This window comes from Coturnix japonica, chromosome 10, assembly GCF_001577835.2.
Source record: "Coturnix japonica isolate 7356 chromosome 10, Coturnix japonica 2.1, whole genome shotgun sequence".
NCBI classification, from domain to species: Eukaryota; Metazoa; Chordata; class Aves; order Galliformes; family Phasianidae; genus Coturnix; species Coturnix japonica.
The window spans coordinates 17,754,367-17,778,106 of record NC_029525.1 but is presented as its reverse complement, the minus strand read 5'-3'; the positions used below and the strand labels follow the sequence as shown (position 1 = coordinate 17,778,106).

The 23,740-nt window shown below is 52.2% G+C and overlaps 1 long non-coding RNA gene across 2 annotated transcripts; it reads left to right on the top strand.

Moving 5' to 3' along the window:
* Positions 1–8,399: 8,399 nt before the first annotated feature.
* Positions 8,400–22,146, top strand: LOC107319002. Of its 2 annotated transcripts, none has more exons than XR_004308562.1 (3): positions 8,400–12,285; positions 12,360–20,840; positions 21,853–22,146. It is a non-coding gene; the product is annotated as an uncharacterized LOC107319002 (long non-coding RNA). The 2 variants fall into 2 exon arrangements; XR_001557600.2 differs by having other exon boundaries at positions 8,400–13,719; positions 13,905–20,840.
* Positions 22,147–23,740: the final 1,594 nt, after the last annotated feature.

Genomic DNA, 23,740 nt, shown 5'->3' with positions numbered 1-23,740 from the left:
GGCGGGCGCTGCAGGCTCCTCCATGCCCAGGGCCATGCGAGCAGCAGCCAGAGGCTCCTGGAGCCAGGGGTGGTTCTGAGCCCCTCGGAGGAGATAAAAGATACATGGATGCTAATCCTCAGACATCCGGCCTGGGGGGTTGCACAGTTTTTTTCCCCTTAACCAGAAAGAAAACAACTTTCCAAAAGCTTTGGTGTTTGCTTCTGCCTTGTGAGCATCTCATGGAGGTGCTGCAGGGATGGGCTGCAGTCACTGCAGAGCAGGGAATAACGCAGGAGGGGATCCGGCCCTGGGGATATCCCCAATGGCTGCAGGCAGAGCTCTGACCCCAGAGGGGCACAGGGAATGCAATGGAGCACTGAAGGATGCAGTGAGCTGCTGCACATGTTGCCTCTCAATGGGATTCCAGTTTGGAGCTCACAAACACTTTGCCTGCAGAAAAACAGCTTTTCCCAGCAGTGTTTTCCAGCCTTACCCTGGCTGCACCCATGCTGGGCACAGGCGCTTCCCAGGGCATAGGTTTTCCAGTTCTCTTTCTGCTTCTGCTTCGTGACAACACATCCCCAGCACCAGCACACTGCTGCACAAGCAGTGCCTGCTGGTAAAGCACATCCATCCGCATTGCATCCACCAGAGGCAATTCTATTGCACTCTTCATTATGTAGTTGGAGGTGTTTGCAAATACCAGAATTGCCTTTAATTATCACTTAAACCCAGGCAGACACCTCCCAGAGCACACAGACCCCATTGTGCAAAGCACCGGGACGGGCATTGAGCACCCAGCCGTACCCGAACCCTATGGGGCAACAAAAGGGCTCTTGGCTCATCCTCGTGCTCTGCTGGGGTCCCCCGTGTCCCTCTGGGTGAGCAGGGTGGGTGCTGGGTGGGAGCAGGGCAGGCTCAGAGCAGTGCAGAGTGCAGCTCCAGCACACAGGCAGCCCGCAGACCGTCTGTGCGTCGGGTTAATTGCTGCTTTTCTGCAGCACTTCAAAGAGTGCTCCTAACCGCGGTATGTGGCACGTATTATTAGATTTGTTTTTGGAATATAATGATAAACTGTTGCTATTATGGAGGCAGACATAATTATCTGGAATCTATTTTAATCTATTCTTCCTTTTAAATATTCCATGTTCCCTTTTAATAAGAGGTAGCATCCACCCTTTGATGTTGTAGCGGAGGTGTGGAAAGCTCTCTGCTCCTTGCTGCACATGTTAATTGAATAGCCTCCCTTTCTCTTCATTAGCTGCATTAGCTTGCATTAACACCTTTTAATATCTCTTTAAAATCTTGTTCAATTTACTTTCTTTAATCTTTTCCTTTCCCAGAGTGTTGCATCACTTTGATCCTCATCTTCTTCTTTTCTTTGATGACAACTTGGAGTTTAATTTGTATTTGAATTGAAATGGAAATTTCCTCATTCCCCAGAATTCAGCGTGCGTTTTACACAGGTTTGGCATCTGAGTTGGCACCGGGTGCTGCTGGGGTGGGAGGAAGGGCGAGAATCCACATTGCTGCCCTGGAACATGGCCTGTGTCCCTCAGCCCTCTGTGCACACACACAGATGTGCTGCTTGCTGTCCACTGCCTCAAGGGTCACAGGTGAGGTTAATAAAGGTGATTCTCAGGAGCCCAGTGCTGGGTGCTTTCTGTCCCGGTGCTGAGCTGTGCTCTGCATGGTGCAGCTCAGTACAGCAGGTTTCTCCTTGGGGTGCACAACTCCTCTCCTTCCCCAGCAGCCAGGCACAGTACCCAAGAGAAGAGCCAGGAAGGGGCTCCTGGGCACTGCAGTGAGGCCATGTATTGCCCTGCCCTGCAGACAGCAACATAAGATACTTGGGGAGCCTCCCATGGGATGGCAGAGAAGCAGAGGGACCCAGCGCTCTCCCCATGCCCTGTCCTGGCAATGGGCTCAGTGCTGGAACATGCTTGCTGTTGTTTGTTCCAATGACCTGAAGGTAATGAGGAGTGCTGGCCTCATTTCTCCAGGAGCAGCACCTGGGAACTGCTCAGCAGTCTCAGCCCTGCCTACACCCATGAGCTCAGGAGTGAGTAACATCTCTCCTTGCCTTTATTCTCACGCTGGGTGCTGGGGAGCAGCGATGTTTCTTGCAGTGCTCGGGGCCCTTTGCTGCCCTCCAACACCCAGGTTTGGCTGCTCTTCTGCTCAGTGCTGAGTATTGCCGTGCTCTGCTCCAGGCCTGGCTGTGTTTGTTCTAGTTGCCCTGTGGCCCTACAAGAAGTTGACATTCTTGCTGTTAAGTAACCTCAGCACCACCTTAACCTCAGTGCTTCTCAAATTATTTGGCCTTTCATTACCAACTCTCTGTGATGCCGATACACAGCCTCAACCTGCACTTGAATTTGCACCGTGGCAATCTCAGTGCCCACGGTGTGGGGTCACAAAGCATCTTCCTGCAGCACATGGTGCACAGCCGGGCTGCTCACCCCTTGCACCCAGCAATGGGAGCTCCTTAAAGCCTCCAGCTGGAGCATGAGGGCAGGGCACTGCAGGCTTTCATTATGGCCCACAGCCATCTCTGCTTCTTGCTGCTTTTCCTTCTTGCTTTTCACACGGACAACGTGAGGCTAACTGTAATGAGAACTGAGCGCCTGCATTACAAGGCCAGAAAGGTTTATTGCTTTCTCTGCAATTAAATTAAACTTCAGCACTGGACGCTCGAGGTACATCTGGGTGGTTAATGAGCTCTCCATGGCTGATTCTCCACCACGCCCTCACCTCCCAGCTCTGCCTGCTCCCCATGGCACTGGCTGACTCCATCCCCTGCAGCTCTGTGGCTGCTGGGACAGCCCCATCTCATTAAGCTGAGCAGGTGCTCACAAAAGCGGCTGTTAATTGTGTGTGCAGATCACTTTTCACCCTGGTGGGCTCCTCTTGCTGCTCCTGGTCCATCCTTACTGCAGCCCGTGGGTGCTGCTTTGTGCACCACTGCAGCCTCATACCATGGTGCTGTACCTGATGCGAATCACCTGCAGAGGCCTTTGCTGAGGGAAGCAAGAAGCTCACTGGGTGGGCACACAGCTGAGAGCTGCATATCCAGGGGACTGGCTGGTTGATGCACAATGTGGGTAGCACAAGTGCTGGCCTGTTGCAGCGAGCAGGAGCTGTGTGCTCCCTGCACCCCTCCCTGCAGGAGGCAGCAGCATGCATCTGTTTACATGCCTCATTGCAATGCACCTTGAAACAGCAGGCTTCATTGCAAGCAGGGAGATGCCATGCAAAGGCTGAGTCCCTAATGGGCTCTATACCTTGTGCCACTGGGCTGGGGCAATGTCCAGCTCTGCACACCAGGACACACAGCACTGAGTGACCCTCCCAGAAGTGCAGGTAAATGACATCTCATGTCTCCCAATGGGAGAGATGGAGAAAGCATTCTGAATCCTTCCATAGGCTTAGAGCACAATAAATCAGCTTACTCTTCAGAAAGAGTCAGATTAATATTGTTAAGACTTTATTCCTGATGCTCCTCATCAGCGCACTTGATGTCTATTAAACTGAAGTGGATTTTAACAAGAACACTGGAGGTGAATCGTGCTTTTCTAAGCACTCCACACAGCCCTGGTTGGGCCCAAAATAAGCAGAGTTGATTGATATATTGTTCACAAGCTGGATTTCTTGATTGATACAAATACTTCCATTCTGAGCATGCATTTGCGGGGCCTTTCAGAACAGTAACTTTTAACACAGGGACAATGTCTCCTGAATGCAGTGGTGTCTCCTGTGCACACCATGGCTCCTGGGTACAGTGATGCCTCCTGGATGCAGGGTAATCTCCTGTGCACACTCAGAAGCACCATGTAAACCTGTCCCTGTGTTGGGCTGAGCACTTCTCACCTCTTATGCTGCCATTGGGTGACAATGGTGGGAGCTGAGGATGTCTCCTATCCTGGATGCCTCCATTGGACTCTCAGCACTGCTTGAGGCAGTGAGCACTGGGCTGTGCCATGGGATATGGGCTGGTTGTTGGTCATTTAGTACAGCTCTTACACCGTGTGCTGTGCAGCTCCTTCCTCAGTTCCATTGCTGAGCAGCTGTGTTGTATTTCTGTGCTCCGTGGTATTTCTCTCATGGTTTCCAATAAAAGCAGAGAAGGAATCCGAAAACTTTCCACAGCCAGCTTTAATTACTTTCTAGATCTGAAGAACAAAGAGCTCGAAGGTGTTGAGGACCACTTCAAATTAAAGCTCTGCTCACAGTGGAAGTGATGATGGGGGGTTGGCAAAGCAGCTGTGCCCACGTGAGGGGAAAAATGTGCATGGTCTTCTTGTGCTTGGTCAGCAGGCAGCCAGCACCAACACAGGCTGTGCTGGAGGATGTCTGCCCTGAGAAGGTGGTTTCACTTCAGAGCTCTGAGCATAAAAATAATGAATATTACCCTTTATTAAATCCTTTTTTGTTGTTGTTGTTGCTTATAACTTTGCTTTTAGCTTAGGGGGAAAAGCTTTTTGTGGTCAATGTCTGCTTTGGGTTGAAACTTTGTATTTGGGAAGTTTGGGCTAAAACAAGGCAACCACATCTGAGAGCCACGGGAGGGAAGCAGTCTGCTTTGACGTGTTTGAAAAGCAAAAGACAAAGGCACAGTGGGCTGCTGGGCTGCAGTCTGCATAGGCTACATGGGACGTGGTCTGCATGGGATGCAGTGCAGGGAGTGCACACAGCTGGGGTGCAGTGTTGGGGCTCAGAGCCATTCGTTACCAGGTGTGTGCTGCCTCTGGGGTTGTTCTGCACTCACACACAAAGCAAGCAGAGAAAGTCACTCCCACATACCCATCTCCATCAGCCAGAAGCAAACACCACCAAGGAGAAACCTGTTTGTTGCTAAGGGTTAATCCTGGGGTGATGCACTGCAGCTGTGTGGGTGATGCTGAGATTCCAAGCACCTGTCCCATTTCTTTAGTTCCCAAGGGGGAGGAGTTTCCCATGGCTCTACATCCCCCTCTGAGTTGTCTCCCTTTTGCAATTCCTTTATATGAGTGTTGCAATAAGAAACTGCTAAAAAAATGCAGGTGCTCTTTTTGTGTGGACTTATCCTTTGGGAGCACCCACCTGCAAAGCACACCCCTTTGGGCCTGCAGCACCTTTAGCACAGAGGCCAGAGCCCTCTGAGCTGAAACATACTCAGGAGAGAGCAGAGCATCTCCAAGGACAGCGTGGGCTCAGAAATGGAGAGGTTTCCTCCAGGTAATCAAATGGGGGTAGGTGGGTCGATTCCATCCTTTGATTTGGAGGTTCTGAGGCTGCCTCTTGTGGCAAGGGAGCATCCCATGATCGGTGTCATTGCTGTTCTGCTATGTTTCTATTGGACAAAGCATCTCTGGCATGAAAACCTGTGGTCCTGTTGGCCACTGGGTCCTGCTGACAGCTGGGTCCTGTAGCAGAGCATGGAGCTGGTGGCTGGGGGTGGAGGTACTCAGGCTGCATCCATGCAGGAGCACATTGATGGTGTTGGGCTTATCTCACATCCCAGGCTCCTCTTCCTCTCTCTCTGCTGCAGTTTGGCCCTGCAAAGGCACAAGAGCTTTCCCAGTAAAACATGAGCAGTTCCTCCCAGGCTCTCTGCATACATGGCACTGCATTCATCTCAGAGGCTCTCATTGAGAAGCCATTGCTGTGCAGATATTTAAATGGAAATCCGGTCGGGTTATTAAGCACCGAGCAGCAAATTTATTCTGGTCATTTATTATTGATAGGTAACGTGACATTATTTTAATAGCATGCTCTGATCCCATTGCAGCACAGCGGGTGGGGATGGCGATGAGCTCAGGGGACCCAGGGCTGTTTCCTGGGTTTCTGCAGGCTGGGGCTGCTCTCAGGGCCCACTTGCAACCCTGGGTGCAGCCATTCCCACCCTCGAGCCCCCTGTGCTCACCAGTAGCCATGCAACTTGCCAGGCTGCAAACAGGCTGTGCTGTGGCTGCTGTTGGGGCTGTTGTGTGGGAGAGGAATTGAGTATGGGCTCCTCCTGAAGCAAAACAAGGAGAAATTGCATGGGATATCCAGGCACAGGGAGCCTTCTGGCCCTGCTGAATGGTGCTAATCAACCCACAAAGCCTTGCAGAACTAATCACATCCTGTGCTTCAGTGTGGCTGCTGCTCCATGCAGCACTCAGCACTGCAGGGCTGTCTGCCCCACATCTTGGCTGTGGATGAGCCCCTGTGCCCAACCATCACAGCCGTGCTGGGCTGGGCCCTGTGGAGCTCCTTGCACTGCTCAGTGTGCCGCTCCATCCCCACTCAGCTCAGTGCAGAGTTTGCTCCGGGTGATGATGGAGAGGGCTCTGGAAATGAAAAGGAATATTTTCTCTTTGAAAAGCAGAGGGAGCGTGCCTGCTGTGTTAAAGCAGAGAGCGGGCTGTGAAAAAGGAGCACGCGGGTGATGAGAAGCTTCCTGCGAGCTCGTCCCGTGTAATTGGGATGAGAGCTGCTCAGCGCCGCGTGGTGATGGCAGTCATGGGGGAACATGTGCACACAGCCACAGAGCTGCTGGAACATCACTACCAGCCCCTGCTCAGGCCGTCAGAAATTAAAGAGGTGCCATGAATCCGAGCTGGAGATAAAGCAGGACACACAAACTCATCAGGTGGGTCCGGAGCGCTTCTGGTGTCGGCTTCAATTGGAATAAACAAGTGGTGTCTGCCTGCGCTGGGCTATGGGAGCACAGCGCATTGCTGGGAGAGGGCGGCTGCCATACTCCCCTGTGAGCAGCACTTGCCCAATTCCTGCTCGTTTTTAAACACAGGCGGTTGTGAAATGGAGAGGGGACTCAGGGGTGCTCATTACCACTTCTTCTTTGCGAGAGTTTGCCTCTAATGCCCATAAAAACACTACTTGCTCTCACGAGGGATTCCACGTTAAATATTCAGGGCAGATTACAGCGAGAACCTCACAGGAGAAGGAAGGGAGGAAAAAAAGTGTATAAACTGTTGGGTTGCTTTAATGATGGAGCAAAAAATGTTAATTGTGGGGGGGGTGCTGCCAGCTGCGGTGTGAGAACTTGAAGGAAGGGGTGGTGGGGGCTGCTGTGCTGGAGGGGTTGGCTGCCCATGGAGCCAGGTTTGCTCGCTGCTGTTCAGAGGTGACAGTGCTCATGTGGGGCAGGGCAGCCCTCAGGGGGTCCTGGAGCTGCTTTGTGGTGCTGTGCTGTGCTGCAGCTGCGTGGACACACTGTCACTGCTTTGTCACCTGAGTTCAGATGGAGGCCTGTGGTTCCCGGTGCCCATGTTGCTCTGGAGGGCACAGAGCATCCCTGCTCACAGCTGAGCACTGGGATGTGGCTTTGCTGCAGGTTTCCCCCAGTGATGCAGTGCCACAGTGAAACAATTCAGAAGCCATCAAAGCTCCCGAGAGGGCAGTTCCACTGTGCAGATGACATCTCCCCCGAGAACTGGGCTGTTTCTCTCCTACATTCTTCTCTTGTGTGGTTGTTTTTCTTCCCTTAATTGCAGAGAGCAGCCCTGGCTGGCAGTAAAGCAGTGCTGTGTGTCACTGTGCACAGCACCCAGCAGCCCTGTGCCCCACAGCCCCCTCCCACGAGGGATGCTGGGGCTGCGTGGGGGCAGCTCAGTGTCCTGCAGGGCCTCCAATAGCTGGGGGCTTTCTCCCCCTCTCCCGGTGCCCATCTGCTGCCTCTTCCCATGCCAGCAGCACCTGTAGGTTCTGAAACGGAGCTGGTGAGTCATGAGCCACCCACACTGAGTGCATAGTAACCCACAGGGGAAAAGCGCTGGCTTTCAACACCCCGCTTGCTGGATGGGTTACCTGCAGCTGCACCCACCTGGCCCCACAACAGTGGGAAGCGGTGCCTGAGAGCATCACAGCCCCTGTCTGGGCCGGAGCCCATCTCACCCTGCCAAGTGGGAGCGCTGGGATGGGGCACTGCTTTGCGCTGCTGAGCGCCGGTCCCAGCTCAGTGCAGGCAGGTGCACGTGGCCCCGAGTAGCACCGCAGGTCGCTGTGGTTTTGTGCTTATAAGCTAATGGATTTGTGGCTTCAGCCGATTGACTCAGAGCTGGAGTGTTAAGTTGGTGAGCACTGAACTGCCACCCCAGAGCTGCTCCGTGCAGCCGCGTCGGCGCATCGTGAGCAGCAGTTTAAGGCAGGATGTGGCCGTGGTTTCTTTTCCTTTTCTGTGTTGTTATTATTTTCCTTCAAACCAGGATTCTCTCTAAAGAAAACAAGCCTCTATGGCCTGGTGCTGGCCTGGGGGATGTGCTGCTCTGCGTGAGGGGTGGAAGCAGTTGTGTTGGAGCTGATGCTGCAGGGAGAGCAGGTCCTGCTCCTGCCTCGCCATGGCTGCAGATGGGGGTCTTCCAGGATGAGGGGATGGGGAAAGGGATGGAGTTGGGGTTGTGGATGGTTATGGGGATGGAGGTGGAGATGGCAGTCCCGCTTCCCTGGGATGTGGGGACTTCAGTATGGGAGGGGACCAGTCTGCGGCTGCTTGAGGCCTCACCAGAGCAGGGCTGGTTTCTGGTGAGTCATTTTGAGAACTCATCTCGGTACAAACACGGCCCTGCACCCCAGGGATGGTTCTTGGGGCCTCGCTGCTGCCTGCTGCTGAAATGTGTAAATCCCTGCCCATGAAATGAACAAACGCTGCCCTGTAGCCCTGTGCATCCAGCATGCGGGAGCTGCTCTGTCAGTGCGATGGCTGCAGGCTCTGCCTGTGTCCTCGTGGGTCTGAGGATCAAGGTGGTTGTTTTGGGGTGAAAGCAGCACGTTTTCCCTCTTTTCTTCACTGCTGCTTTTTCTCCTGCCCACGTGCCGCAGGAGCTCCCTGAGCCCCTCCCCATGGCCCTGTGCAGGGCTCCATCGCCTTCATCACACCGAGGCGACTGCCGGTAATCAGGAAGGAAGTGGTTTGTGGAAGGGTGACAGCAATGAGCTGGTTCAGAAGTGTGGCTATGGCTTGAGGTTTCTGCTATGGAAAGCTGACTGATTTCCACCGGAAGTGAGGCCACAAGAAAAAAAGAAGTCCAAGAGATGGCTCTGCTGCTGACCTTCTGACATAGGTGCTGGGAAGGGGCCGAGGGCTCGGTGACATGGGTGTACCCACTGCTTGCCTCCTGTTCCATTGGGACGCACTTCTATCTCCTACTTTCAGGGTTCCTTTGGCTCTTCCCCATTGGGGCCATAGGTTTCTGTAAAGGCTTTGTCTGTGTAGCCCGCAAATATCATCATCTATCACACCAAATCTCCTTCTTAGTTTTTTTGTGGGCACAAACACCCGCAAACGATACGGCTTTGCTATGGGGGAAATGCTCAGAAAGAGAATCCAAGTTCTCTTCCTTTGTGCAAAGAGAGGGGAATGTATAAAGGAGCGATGAAAGGCCCCAGTGATGCCTCTGTAGGGCTGGAAAGGCAGACCCCAGCAGCAGATGAGGCCCTGTGAATTCCTTCCCTCAGTGCAATTGAGTCTCATGGGTGGCAGGATGCAATTTGTGTTTGAGTTTGGCTTTCTAGTGAAACTCTTGGCTTGTCACTCTCAAGGCACAACAAGCTCCTTAAATAGCAGGCTAAATTTCTCCACCTAGCCTAAAAAAATAAAACAGTACTCTGCCAAATGAAAGGACATATTCCAGTATTCTTTGTTGTTGCAACAAATTGGGTGGATACTGTCAGACTTCTGCGTTCTGGGAATACTTCCAGAGCCTCTCTTTGTGTGCAAGTCGGTTACCATGTAATTGTCAACTTAAATTGCAGTGTTGGATAACTCCGCTTCGGCTGTAGCTAATCTGCCTCGCTGGTGCCTTCGCCCACAGCGTGTGGGCACAGAGCTGCCCTGCTCCTCCTGCGTGGGGCTGCGGGCACCCATGGGTGGGGGTCAGTGTCGTGTCATGTTGGGTCGCTGTTGCAGTGGGGCAGTGTTGCATGGGAGCGATACCACGTTGGGGTGATGTTGCATTGGAGTCCTTGTGCTTTGGGTGATGGCCTCTTGGCTAAAGCCCTGCCCGGCACTGAGAGGTTCAGATCCTGCTGGTGTGGTTGGGGCTGTCCCATGTGTGGCCCCACGCCCCACGTGCTGCTGTCTGCGGTGGAGGAGAGATAAAAGGTCGCTTTCGATGCGGTGGGAATCGCGTTCACCCTCTTCCTTCCCCTTTCAAATTGGCAGCTCGTTTTGTTGTGTTTGTTTTAGCCTGAATCCCAATGACAATTAGTGCTAGAAGGCTAGATTAAGCTGTTTTTACTTGTTTTCTTTCTCACTTTGATTTCCACCTTCTCCAAATTCTTAATCCTACTGAATATTTCATCTCTTGTAACTCTGTCAATTGAAAGTCCCCCAGCGGGACGCACGGGACCAGCACTATTAGAGCTGCTTTGCTGCAGCTAATGCTGCTCAGCGCTGGGCTGAGTTTGTTGCACAATTTATTTCAGACGAGCAAACCACAGCATCCGCTGCAGCATGAACTGCACGAGCAGCCTGGGAACGGGGCTGTGCAGCAAACGGGAACTTTGATGGCTGATGAGAAAGCAGAGCACCCCTTGTTCCCAGCCCGCTCCTCCTCCCATTGCACGCAGTGGTTTCAGGTGGGATCCTCCCTCAGCACTGTGGTCCCACCGCAGCCATAGGGAATGTGCTGCTGGAGTTGGCTGCTGCTGGGGGTCCCTCCTGCTGGGTTGGTGTGGGGTGCAGAGCTGAGGATGTTGCCCCACTGTTCACTGTTCCCCAGCAGTAATCACACTTGTGGCTTCCCCCCCCCCACCCATAACAGTGCTTCCTGGGATGCTCTCAGGGCTGGCTTTTCATTTTTCAGTAGGGAACTTCGCTCATGTCAAAAAGGCATTTCCCAGCTTGAACTGCTCTGGGCCAGCTCTGCTCACAGCTGCCCATCCTAATGGACATGTTCTCACTTCTGCTGCCTGGAGAAGAGCTGTGTGTGGGGTCCATGGGGTGCACTGCCTTTTACCCCATAGAGCACTCAACAATACCCTTAGCAGTGCACAGGGACGTTCCCCCAGGAGGAATCAAGCTGCTCACGCATCCCACCACCTCTGACACGAATCAGGGCTGCAGCAGCTCTGCCAGCAGCTCACCAACACTCACAAAGCTTCAGCGCTCCTCACCTGCTCTGTCTGCTCCTTATCGAGAGCCCCAAAGTGACTGCAGCCCGAATGGAAGTGCCAGCAACCGGCTCCAAGTGCTGCTGCCAAGGGAGCGGCAGTGGCATATGTTTGCTCTCAGAGCAAGGTTACAGTCTCGACTCATTAGAAGCTCCTCTCCTCCTTTTGGGGCATATGTGGAAGTGCTGGGTGCCAAGCTGGCAGAGCGTGGCGGAGCAGGGAGGGCTCTGTGAGGTGCTGGTGTTTGCACTTCTGTCCATGGTTGATCTGCACTGTGAGCAGCACAGTGCTTGGTGCTGGTGCAATGCTCCATAGGCAGCTCCCAGTGCTCCTTCACTGCATAGGTGTGACTCCGTGTCCAGGTTGGCTCACAGGTCATTGCCACAGCAATCGGAGCTGTGTGGGCACAGCACAGAGCTGGGTCGTTCTGCACATCCCTCAGCAATGGCACGATGGCTTTGCAGGATCTGCAACCCATAGTAATGGCTCATTGCTGAACCATAAGTGGTCGTACCGTCCTTGGGATTTATTGCAGGCTGAGGGATTAATTTCCTGAAATATACAGTCATGATGTTGAGGTTAAATTAAGATCTCATTCAAAGGGGTTCTTTTTATCATATTTAATTTGTAACCCTTTTTTCCGCAGCCATTTTACAGCTCTTCCTCCCCCTCCCTTCTATGTTCGGTGTCATGTTTCCAGGAAGAATCTTATTTCATGCAGACTAATAGCATTTTTTAGTACAACCTTTTACGGTTCTCCCTGTTCGAGTTTCTCCTGTCTCGGTTGCTCGTACACAACAAGGTCTTAAATCCTCCCTTAGAAAATAGAGACGTTGATGCAAAAGCAACCAGAACTGCTGGCAGAGCCCAAATCCATCCCTTCTCTTTCCCCACACCCCCCTCCAGTTTACTGTAACTGAAAGCCCTTTTACTTCAGAGCAGAGCACGTTGATAGGGCGCATGTCGGGTAAATCCAACAGGACATTATTACGCTGGGTGATGTCTATAGAGTGGGTCTGGTTCTGTACTGGCCTCACTTTGCCCTCTGTTGTGTTGTGAGATGGACAGATGGATGGACTCAAGGCTGGAGGATAAGCAGCCTGAAATCTTGCCTGCTTTGCAGAGGCTCCTTGGTGTGTGGGGCAGGCACACCTGCATGCAAGGAGCAGCTCAGCCCGCAGCCCTGCCTCGTGCCACCATCTGCTGGTTTGTACTTCTTTTTTTTCCCCCCTCCAGAAGTGCTGATAGACAAGTTGAGTAACTGTATCTGCTCGTTACAGGACATCTTGAGGCTGATTGCGGAGGTCAGGACTCAACTGGAAAGACCGCAACGGGTTGCTGACTGGCATCCACGGCCCAGATAAGATAAAAACAACTGATGACAGCGGGGAAGTGAAACAGTCATCTCAGCACTTGGATTAATGCCTGGCGAGAAGGAAGGGAAAAAAACGAGGAGGGCCGTCAGGGAGGGGTAGGGGGTGGAATACGGATGAGAATAGAAACTCTGGAAAAAAAGCTATCAGGAGGCAGCAGAGCTGGGTGTTAAATATTTATGAATTAGCAGCCGTCGTGCCCTGCCTGCGCCGTGTGGGTGCTGCCAGGGGCTGGGGGGGAGGTGACTGCGTGGCCGTGGCCGGGTGGCAGCAGCACCACGCAGAACAAATGCAGGTGAAGAGGAGAAGGGTAAATGAGGCGCTACAGGAGCCGCTATGCCAAAAATTCTGCTGAAGAGCATCGGGGTAATTAAATCATAATTGCTTCTTGCTCAGCTGGAGTGACATTGCGAGTGGCTGAAGGTGGTGAGGAGAGGAAGGGGAAGTTTCGCTGCTGTTCTGCTTGCAATGGGGCAGCCCCAGACCTGCTGGGCCCCCAACCCTCTGCCCCCACCCTCTGCTCGGGGCTGGGTGCTGCCTCCCGCTGCACTCCACTCTGTGCTGTCCTGGCACAGCCCACGTATGTGCCATCCCTGGGTGTGAGGAGCTGATGTGCCGAACCTGAGAGCTTTGGAGGAGCCATTCCTAACCGTGAGACAATTAGCCTGCAAATCCCGCAAGCAGTTAATTACACTGCGGAGTTGTGTAATGTTTAGGGGGCTGATGTGACCTGGCAGCATGAAGGACACTTGGAGCTCAAGTTTAAAAACCCGAACCTTCCCAGTATGTGGCTCCAGGGCAGGTTTTCTCTCCCCCACCATAACAGCCGTGTTGGGATGAGAGACTCTTTTCAGCTTTGTGGTTCTGAGTTCTGCTGGAGTTTCCTCTTTTCTTTTTGTTTCAAAGTCACAGAAACACGTGGTGCGTTCCACAGTGCGTTGGAATGAGGTCTTCCTCCTGCACATGGGTGCAGCTGAGCAGCAGTTCAGTGGTGATGCTGGGATGCAGGACATCCTCAGGCTGTGGGCACTGCTGGGAATGCAGCTCTGCGGCCCCTTACCAACCACCCCATCCATTCTGCTGGGAGCACAAGACAAAACCCAACATGGTGTTCCCAGTTTCATGGAAAAGAGCATCCCTACCGTGGTGAGATGGAGAATAGCCATGCAGGAACCAGTTGTGGGGAGATCTGACCTTTGGCGCTGTGAGGGAAGGCTGAGCAGGTTATGCTTCCACCTGCTGTAATTGTTTCTTCAGTAGCTGTAAGGTGAGTCACGGGGCTGTGGATGAGCAGTGGGCTGAGGAGCTGCCTGCTGCTGTAGGGCTGGGGATGCTGCTGCAGACTGCCCAACCTGGGTGCATCCCCCAAGGAGCTTTGGGAGCGATCCTTGCTGGAGAACTCAGGATTTGTGCTCTTACACAAATGTATATGTACATACTGTTCTCTAACAGGAATCACCTGTTGCTCCTCCCTTTTCCTGTCACCGTGCAGATGGTCATCCCTGCCTGGGATCCCGGTGGGCACCATTGGGAGCACTGTGCCCACGGCCGAGCCTGGCACCTGCTGGAAGGCGATGGGAGGAGGAAAAGGGCTCTGGCGACGCAGACAATAAAAGTCTTTGCATTCCACTGAAGTTTCTTGAGCAACTGGCATTTGCCCATAAATGTACTTAAGCAGAAAATCACCAGAAAAGTGCTATAATCTGACAGATTTTTCACAGGCTTAAATATTCATGAATTAAAAGAATTGGCAGAATTTTCTACATTATTAGCTTTCAGCATGGCTACGGGAGCAGTTGGTGCACTGGCTGCTCTTCAAAAACTATTAATCTAGTCTGTCATCACAGCAGCCATTTTTTAATTAGCTACTTTGCTGAACGATCTGGTGCAGCAGCGAGACTGGAACATTTACGTGGTATTAAAGTTTTAAAGGTGCCCCTTTCCATTTTTAAGCAAAGTTCTGCAACGCAGCAATAGGGGAAGCGAGGCGGAGGCGGATTGCTCCGCTCCAATGGTTAACTGCTGCTTGTATTTTGGAAAATCACGGCTTGGAATACAGAGCTGCTTCTACGAGGAGAAGAAATTGCGTGAAATAAATTGGTTCTCTAAACTGAAGTTCACAGCATTCCTTCCCCATGAAATCAAAAGGAGATGTTTGGAGCCAAAGCCTTGCGTGCGGATCTCATGGAAAATGAGGGGGCATGGCACTGCCTGCGGCAGGCAGGATTTATTGCTGCCAGTCCCACGGGGAGATGGCAACGGGTGGGGGATCTGTGTGACTGTTGAGCTGAGCTCCATCCTGCTGCTGAGCTCCAGAGGGCTGGGGTGGGCCCTTCCCAGATTGAGAGGCTGGGGTGAGCTGGCTGTCATGGGAGCACGGGGCTGTTTGGGGCTGTGCCTCCAGCACTGGTACCCCATCTTGGCACCGATACCTCAACCCCGGCAGTGGTACCAAATCCTCTGCACTGGTACTCATCCCCAGCTCTTGAGGACTTGCTGGGAGCAGAGCTTGGTCTGTGTTGGCCTCGTGGGGTTTCATCAGCCCCAAACACATCACAGGGCTCAGCCCTGAGCTGCTCCTGGCTCCGCAGGGGGAATTGCTCCCAAACAGCTGGAATCAACTCCCAGAGCTGGTGTTCAGTGAGCCGTGTGATCTGGCTTGGAGGGTGGACAGCCCAGTTCCTTCTGTCCCCGCTGTCCTCAGTACTGGCTGATGGTAGCGATGCAGGAGCACGTGGGAGGATGCTCTCAGTCCCCATCCCAGGTGCTGCAGGGATCCCACAGTGCAGTCCACAAGGGAACATGTGGTGAGCTCAGACCCAAGCATGGTGGCTTGCAGGCACAGATCTGAGCTTTCCTGAGCCCAGTCCCTCCTGAGTCCTGCTTTGCACTCCATGCCAGAGCTGCTTCTCTCCTGACTTGTTATTTGCATGTGAAAACACAGCAGAATTATATCTTTATTATGGTTCTAAGTGTGCTGCTTTTTGGCATTGGTGGGCACCTCTCTAATCTCTGCTGCTGGGTCCTACTGAGATTTCCTTTGGGCACTGTGATGCCTCTTTCTTGCTGTCTGCAGCCTGAAAAAGGTGTGCTGGATATCTAACCTGTCCCTTTCTTTCCCATTGGCATTGAAAACAAGTGGTGTAAAGAAACTGATGGTTCCAATGCCACTGCAGCACCATATAGCATCCATGCTGCTGCTCTTCGCGTGCCCTTCTGCCCTCGGAAGCTGTTTCATAGGAGGTTTCCCTCTTCCTTGCCTTGATATTACGGAAGGGAATGTGCACTGTTTGGCTGCTGTGGATTTCATATCCTGCACAGGGATCCCAATGCCTAGGAGAAGTGGAGGGGGAAACCCCACTCTATAGCTCCCAGGTAGGAAAAATGGGGAAACATTCCCAGGAAAACTCTTTTTAGTGCGATAATTTTCATGTGGTTTTCTGGGTTTGGATTCCTTGGTGGTTTTGTCTCCTATTGGCCATTCCACTCCTCCATTCAGTTCCTTCTACCTTGGGGCTGGGAAGCCCGAATCTCACCAACCATCCCTTGTAGGGGTGGCAATGGGAACAGGGGCAGCCACCGCTGCTGTGCTCCATGGCTATGAGTTCTTTTTTAATCCTTCATCATTATTAATACGCAGTCACTTAAATGAGGCACACACCCTTCTTGGCAATTATTTGTAATCGTCCCTTGTGAGTTCTCGAACAAAACACTCTTTATTAATACTTAAAGCTTCTAAAAGCATCGCAGATCAGATGGAGATACTCCATCCAGCAGGCTGCACCAAGCACTGCAGCCCGTTAATTAAATTTGCCAGATAGGATTATTTATTAGAAAAATGTGCTCAAGATGCTCTTTGAAATGTGGGGCCGTCCCGTGCTTTCTGTGGTGTCATGCACAGCCCTGCTATTTACACTGTGGGAAAAGTGAGCTCTCGCATTTGGATTCAAATGAACATCTGATTGAAATGAGTGCATTCGTGGAGGACGGCCATGCTGAGATCCTGCTGCACGTGGTTCTGCGTGGTTGGAAGGAGCAGGGGAGGAGGAGAGTGCTGCAAAGGGAACAGATGGGGTGATGGGTGGGATGGGGCTGGGATGGCTCTGCCCTGCCCCATGGATAGCACTGCTGCTGGGGCTGCTCAGTGCGGAGCCCCTTGGTGTGAGCTCCAGGAGACCCAAAGGAACTTGCTGCCTATTAAAAAAGAAGTCAGCCTTATCTCTCCATGTTTGAACAATGGGCCATATGTGTTTCTTCTCATTAAAGCTGTTTTTTCTAAAGGAACTCCACTGCAGAAACAAGCTTGGAAGCCGACGTAATTAAAGGCTTCTTTTTCCCCAGCCGTGGTCCTCTGGTCTTTGAAGAGTGCGGGGATCCCTGTGGAATGCTCTGAACTCTGCAATATTTTGATAGCTGCAATAACATAATCAAAAGATGCTTTCATGACGAGAGCACCTTGTGCGCATTGCAGCCGCCCCGCTCCCCCCGCACACAGGCAGCTTCACGGATCCCAGAGCTGCATGCAGATATGAGCTGGATTCCTGTGTGTCTCCTCCAGGGATGGAGCTCTGCAGCCATCGCAATGAGCTGTGGGAGAGGAGCAGTGTTCTCCTGCACGGCTGCTCCACAGCCACACGGCTGTGTGATCCCCATCCACAAACCCTGCACAGGAGCAGGGTGGGGGTACAGCCCCAGGGCAGGGGCAGGGACCTGGTGCTGAATGGCCCCAAGCTTTACTTTTCTTCCCTTCAAATAGCTGCTCTCCTCCACTGGACGTGCCACCAGGTTGCTGCTCATTCTGAAGCCCTCATTAAAACACTCTAATTCCACACTTTTGTTAGATTACTGGCTCATCTGCTCGCAGGAATCCTTCTCTGTGCATCAGCCATTGAATTCCTCACTCTGTTCCTGCCATCCCTTGGAGCCACAGCACCATGCGTGTCCACTCAACCCGAGCCTTGGAAGTGGGGCCTTTATGGAATGAGGAAATTGGGGCATTCCTGCAGTCATCAAGCTGGAATCATTAAGCTTTCTTCGGGCCAAATTAGGATTTGGAGTCCCGCTGTCCTTCTTGCTCCCTAATTGTGTGCACTCAGCCCTGGCTGTCCTGGGGCTCTGATGTTGGATACTGTCCAGGGTCCCATTTTATCCCTGCAGACCCCAAGCCCACTGCTACCCTCCCCTCTGCCCCATCTCTCCAGTTGTCCTTCATAGAGGTGCACAGACAGCATCCTGCATGCTCCATCCCTTCCTGCCCCCCAGGAAAGCAGCAGTAATTCACCTGAATGAACTCAGCCCCAGCACCCTCCTGCCCTAGAGACCCCCAAAAGCTGCAGTGCCACCCTTTCTCACCTCCTCGCACTTTGCATGCTTTGCAGAGGGCTGGATGGGGGCAGGACCTGCTGAGACTGATGGGACACACAGTGGGCATCCCCCTCTGCTGTGCTGCACTGGGCTGATGGCACCGTGCATGCTCCCAGCAATCCATGGTGCAAGAAAAGAGCAGAATTTGCATTACTGATCTGATTTCACAGAATTTACCCCTTTTTCAGCGTGTGTGCATGCACTTCCCCACGCTTTCTGAGCTTCCTGCCGCTCAGCTGACAGTGCTGACTTTCCTCCCACTCAAACCACCATAGCACGACAGCCAGCGGGCGGGGGATGGATCACAGCTCACACAGTTTGGGGAGCAAAATTCGCTTTCATCATTCATGATTACTTCCCCCAAACCATCTGAATCCCAATGTATCTAAAACCCGTGTTTCTCCCTGGTCAGCACTCTGGGAGCGATGCTTTGGGGTCAGTGTGGCCACAGACCCACAGTGGTGGCAGCTGTGGGCACCATCCACAATGAAGCAGGATGCAAGTGGGGTGACAGCTTAGCCAAGGGGGGGTGGCACGGCTCTCGGTGCTGGCTGCAGTTTCAGCAGCAGCTGAAATGGGCTGGGTGACACCCTGATTTATTTCAGGGCTTATTGAGGGAACCCATCCATCCTGGAGCTGAGCACCCCAGCGGCTGCAGACCCCACTGCAAATGTCCCTATCTCCATCCCATTGCCCAGCACTGAGCCCTGTGCACCGGCTCAAGGTTGGCACTGCATCCCTCCAATATGAACCCTCCGTATTCTTCAGCCTGTTATCAATTTTCCCACAATGCGCTCGCATGATCCTCTCTCAGACTTAACCACATGGCAACCACATCACATAATGCAATTTCTGTTCTGAGATTATTCATATTTCTTTTCCTCTATTGTTGCTTTGCCAAGTTTTTCTTCTAATTCTGAGAAACCGAATTTAAAAGAGCAGTGTCTCCGGCACAAGGACAGCCGAGGCGGCAGCGCCGGCGGATCAGCCCGACAAGTGCGTTCACAGGAGTCAGAGTGGGGGGAGCTGTGAAGAAGCCATACAAAAACCCCTCCAAATGTCTATTTTTATTTTATTTCATTCTCTGGAATGTCTCATCGCATGAAATAACAATACATCCTGGAGAGGACTGCAGACAGGCTCCAGTGAGAGGGCAGATGAGGAGAGGATTGTTTTTGCAGTGGGTTTTCATACGCAATCCGTCATGAACGCCTTTTCCCAATGGAAGGGATGGAGGAGGGATGCGAGGGGATGGGAGCACCTCCTAATTAATTGCCCTGGGAGCAGCCAACTGATGGGGTTCTGCACTCAGAGCTGTTGTCCCTCAAGGTGCCGGCAGAGACATGGGATGCATGGGCAGCAGTGGAGGAGTGGGGGCTCAGGCTCCCCCAGGGCTTCGGGCTTGCAGATTGGTTTTGGTCCTCTTGCTTTTGAATGAGGGTGTTATTTGGCCCCAGGTTCCCCACTTTGCATCTCTTTTCTGATGGAGTCGGCCTACCTTCATTTTCCCTTCATTTCTGCATCTTTTAATTCTTGAGTCATCAGCCATGCTGGCCAGTTTAGCATAAGAAATGAAATTAATTCTCCTGCTCAGGCTCCGAATGTAAATTCGTTTATTAATAATTTAAATAGATTTATTTATGCAGTTTGATATTTTTCAGGTTCAGGGAAGCGGTTCATTTTTCTTGCGGTGATGATCAGCAGACACCATCATTAGGCTCTTCTTCCCCATCCTCCTCTCCCAGCCCAGCCTAAGGAACAGGGGAAGGATTGGGGCTGCTGCATCCTGCAGGCTTTCCATCAGCTGATGTCAGGAATGGGATCTCAGAGCTCCCCCAGAAGCTCCAGGAGTTGGGTGCCTGCATTTACTGCTGGGATTGCAGGCAGCTGGTGGCCCAGGGTGTCTGCACAATGCAGCCATTGGGCTGGGAAAGTGGTTTGGTGAATGTTGATGTGTTAATGGCAGCCACAGCATTTCACTGCCATCCAGATAGGGGTGAGCGGCCAACCTGGCTCCATAGGATGCCATGGAACATTTTAGGCAAGAATCACATGGATTTACTTAGAATTAAATGTCCCTGAAATGAAACCCTCAATCTGGAAACCCACAGGCTTTGCACCCGTCATTCAAGCCCACCTCATGACAGCTCTCTGCACCTGGTTTTCATCTGTGCAGTGGGTCTGCCCAGCCCTCTGGATCGGAATGCCACAAAGCGCAGGGAATGTTTGACATTTAGATCCATTTCTTTGTGGCTTGGATCCCCCTGAGATGAATGGAGCTTTCTATCAATCTGGATTTGCTTTTCTCCCAACATTCCCCTGCTGAACCCGTCAGGCTCGTGTGAATCCCGCCTGGCTTCACGCTCTATTACAGAGCTGCAATGCTCTTTCAAAGGCTCACAGCTTTTTACCCCAAACTGCTCTGAAGCTCATGCAAACCGGGTGGAGTCAATGTGGTCTCGGCTCCAGGAGGAGCATTTATTGCATCACTGGGTGCAGTGAAGCTGAGGTGCCCTGTGCTGGAGGTCGTTCTTCCGCCTTACACTTGCTTGTGATGAGATAGAAGACATCAGACAGACAGACAGCTCTCAGACATGCACCTCAGCCTGGCTTTCCCACCATCCAGCTCTCCTTGCTTGCACGAGGTTTTAGCATTTCTCTTTTATCTCAGCCTTGTGAGCTTCAAAGCTGACGTGAAGCCCAGCTGTACCTCGCCGCAGATGGGAGCGGAGCAGCCCGTGCCTCCCGTGTTCATCCTGCAGAACTGGAATTGATTTATTTTGGTTGCAGCAGCAATGACTGCAGTTCCTGGCTGGATGCAAACCAGGCTCTTCAGAGCCCTGTTAGCATACCAGCTCTTAGGAAACCCTTCCCAATGCCACCATTTTTTTGCTTTTGACTACAAAAGATCATGCAAATAAAAGCCGCTCTCCCTGTTTATCTGAATGCCTTTTTCTTTCAGATGGGAAGCCTGGGGAAGTCTGTGAGCACTGTCCCATCAGAAAGCATCAGGAGACATCTCTGGTGAGTGCTGGCACAGCTCGGACACCCTGTGGGCCTGGCATGGTGTGAGGGCATCCATAGGGATGCTGCACTGCAAGGAGCCACAGTGTCATGGCATGGTGGCATGGTATGGTGATGTGGTATGGTGACATAGCATAGTATCACAGCACAGTGACACAGAAAGCAACAAGGCATGGTACCATGACATGGCTACGTGGCACAGAGACACAGCCTCTCGACATAGCAAGGTGACACAGAAGGCAACATGCTATGGGGCCGTGGTTCGGCGACTGGTGCTGTGGCAGATCAGCAATTGAAACCCACGTCTTCTCGCAGACACCACTCTGCTTTTGGCTCACGAGCTGATCTGTCAATTAGCAGCCTGTGTATCGACTCCAGCCGCCATGCCCAGAATAGCAGCAGCGAAGTGTGGAAGCATCTATTAAATATATTTTAAACCACGAGAACTGAGACGCACGTCTGCTCACATGGCAGCAGCGCTGCAGGACGTGGGGCTGCACCTCTCCACGGGCTGCTCTGCACACCCTGAGCACAGGGCCCAGCAGCACCAGGCAGACCTGAGGGCTGGGAGATGCGCTGCTCATCCCAACCTTTCCTTGGGAGGCTGTGGGGATGCAGGGCTTTGCTGATGCACCCCTCTGCCAGCACCTCCACGGCACCGGTTTGATCTCTGCGTAATTCCAATTATGTTTGACAATTAATTGCCCAACTGTGGGATCTTAAACAATGCGCTGCATCGATTGGAAGTGTGATAATCTGTGGGGGAAAATGCTTCTAAATGTGATCTTGCAGCAGATAAGGCTGCCCGGGAAGGATGGCATGTGCTGCCATGTAGAAGGGTTGTTATGCTGAGCTCTGCCAGCCCGGCTCTGGGCTGAACTTCAAGCATGCAGGGCTCTGCTGGGTGTCTGGAAGGCTTTTACAGCAAGGGGTGTTTTACTGTTGAATTTTAATGCAAGTGGTTCTTACAGGAAACTGATTTGTTCTGGTTTGTTCCATTTTCATGGAAAAGAGCTGTGCCAGTGCTGGTTTAGACATCCCGGAATCCTGGAGTTACCAAAGTTGGAAAGGACCTCCAAGATCATCCAGTCCAACCTCCACCTACCACCAGTGTTTCCCCATCCTGAGCTCCTGCTGCCAGATTGCTCTGTGAGAAAACAGAAAGGAGATGTTAAAAGGATTTGAACAGCTCCTGGAGATGTCCCAACAGAGGCTGAACACATTTCTAGTGATATTTTTTATTTAAAAATGCATCAAGGTTTGGGGGAATGTGGCAAAGGCAAAGGCGGCAGGATGGGGATGGGGATAGGGATGAGAATGGGAATGGGGATGGGGTTGGGGAGAGGGATGGGGAAAGGGATGGGGAAAGGGATGGGAAAGGGATGGCTTTGGGGATGGGGATGGGGAGAGGGATGAGAGTGGGAATGGGGATGGGGTTGGGGAGAGGGATGGGTGCAGGCATGGAGCCCTGTGTAGCCAGAGGCTCCCAAACCCCCTCCCTGGCCAAAGCAGGCTCTCTTCCCCATGCAGGGTTCCAGAAATCCCTTCCCTAATTTATTGGTTTTTCTTTCTCACAGGTGGAGGAATGGAGAGCAGCGCAGCACAGCCTGCTCGCAGACGTGGCTTGCAGGGAAACTTGTGAGAGGACATTGATTTATGATCAAAAGGGAAAAAGCAAAGCAGAATAAAAAGAATACTTAAGACTTAAAAACAGGGAAATCTCGTTTCTTCCTGTGTAGGTGTTACCTGGGAATCTTTCATGTTAAACTTAAATGGAATTAAGAATGAGGGGAAAATCACCCTGGGACCGGTGCGATCCTTGTAGCCCTCTATTAAAATTAATGCCGGCATTGATCTGTACCATTTATTAATAGCCCTGTGCCGGAGGGGGGGGATGGAGGGGGGGCCTCCTGGTAAACAGCTCGGCGTCCCCAGCCCGCATTGTCGCCGCAGCTCCCGGTGATCCTATAATTGGTCCGAGTCGCTCCCATTCAAACCCCGCAGAACCAATTAGCAGCAGCCGGCGCTGACCTGCGGTTTCTATGGCGTGGGGGAAACGAAAGGCTTAAAATGAAAAACCGAGAGCAAAGACCTAAATCTTTTTGGCTGCCTGATTAATAATCCTGTCAGGCCTATCACAGGCACTAAACAGTAATGCTGGTTGCAGCTGAATTTTTTATACTTTCTATTAATCTTTAATGATAGCTTGGTCACCTAGTCTCTTTTATCTTGTCAGATAAATGTATGGTTAACAGGATAATGAGATTTCTAAGGCTCTGTTCTAGCTTACAGCCATGCAGTGCATGGGGTGACCCCTGCCCCTGCCAGGGAGCGGAGCGGAGGTGATGGTAATTGCGGGATGTGCTGGGAATGTATTGGGAGCTGATGGATGGTTTAAACTTTGATTTGGGGTCAGGAGGTCCCCCGGCTCCGCGAGGCAACTGTGGTTTTATTACTTGCAGGATCTGATGGGGATGTAATTAGATTTAGCTATTGCTTTATTAATAAGTAATTGTTCCTACTATCGCTTCAGGTTAGCAAATATATTCCACAGATAATTTAGGGCATTGATATGGCTTTATTTATTAATAAGGGGAAATGTATATTTTTGCCTATGGCAAAGAAGAGCACCCGGCTCTTTCTGGACACTTCTCCTGGTGTGAAGGATTTGTTCCTCAGCCATTCCATAATTAACCTCATCATGGGAGCTCCGTGCGCTGCTGGAGATGCTTGGGTACTCGTGTGCTGCTGTGGTTGTGGGAGAGCCCAGCTCAGTGGATGGGGACACTGCAGGTTGGGGTCATGGGGATGCGGTAGGTTGGGGATACAGGGATGCTGTGGGTTGGGATGTGGGGACACCAAAGGTTAGGGACGTGCTGAAATTTGGGGATGGGGGAATG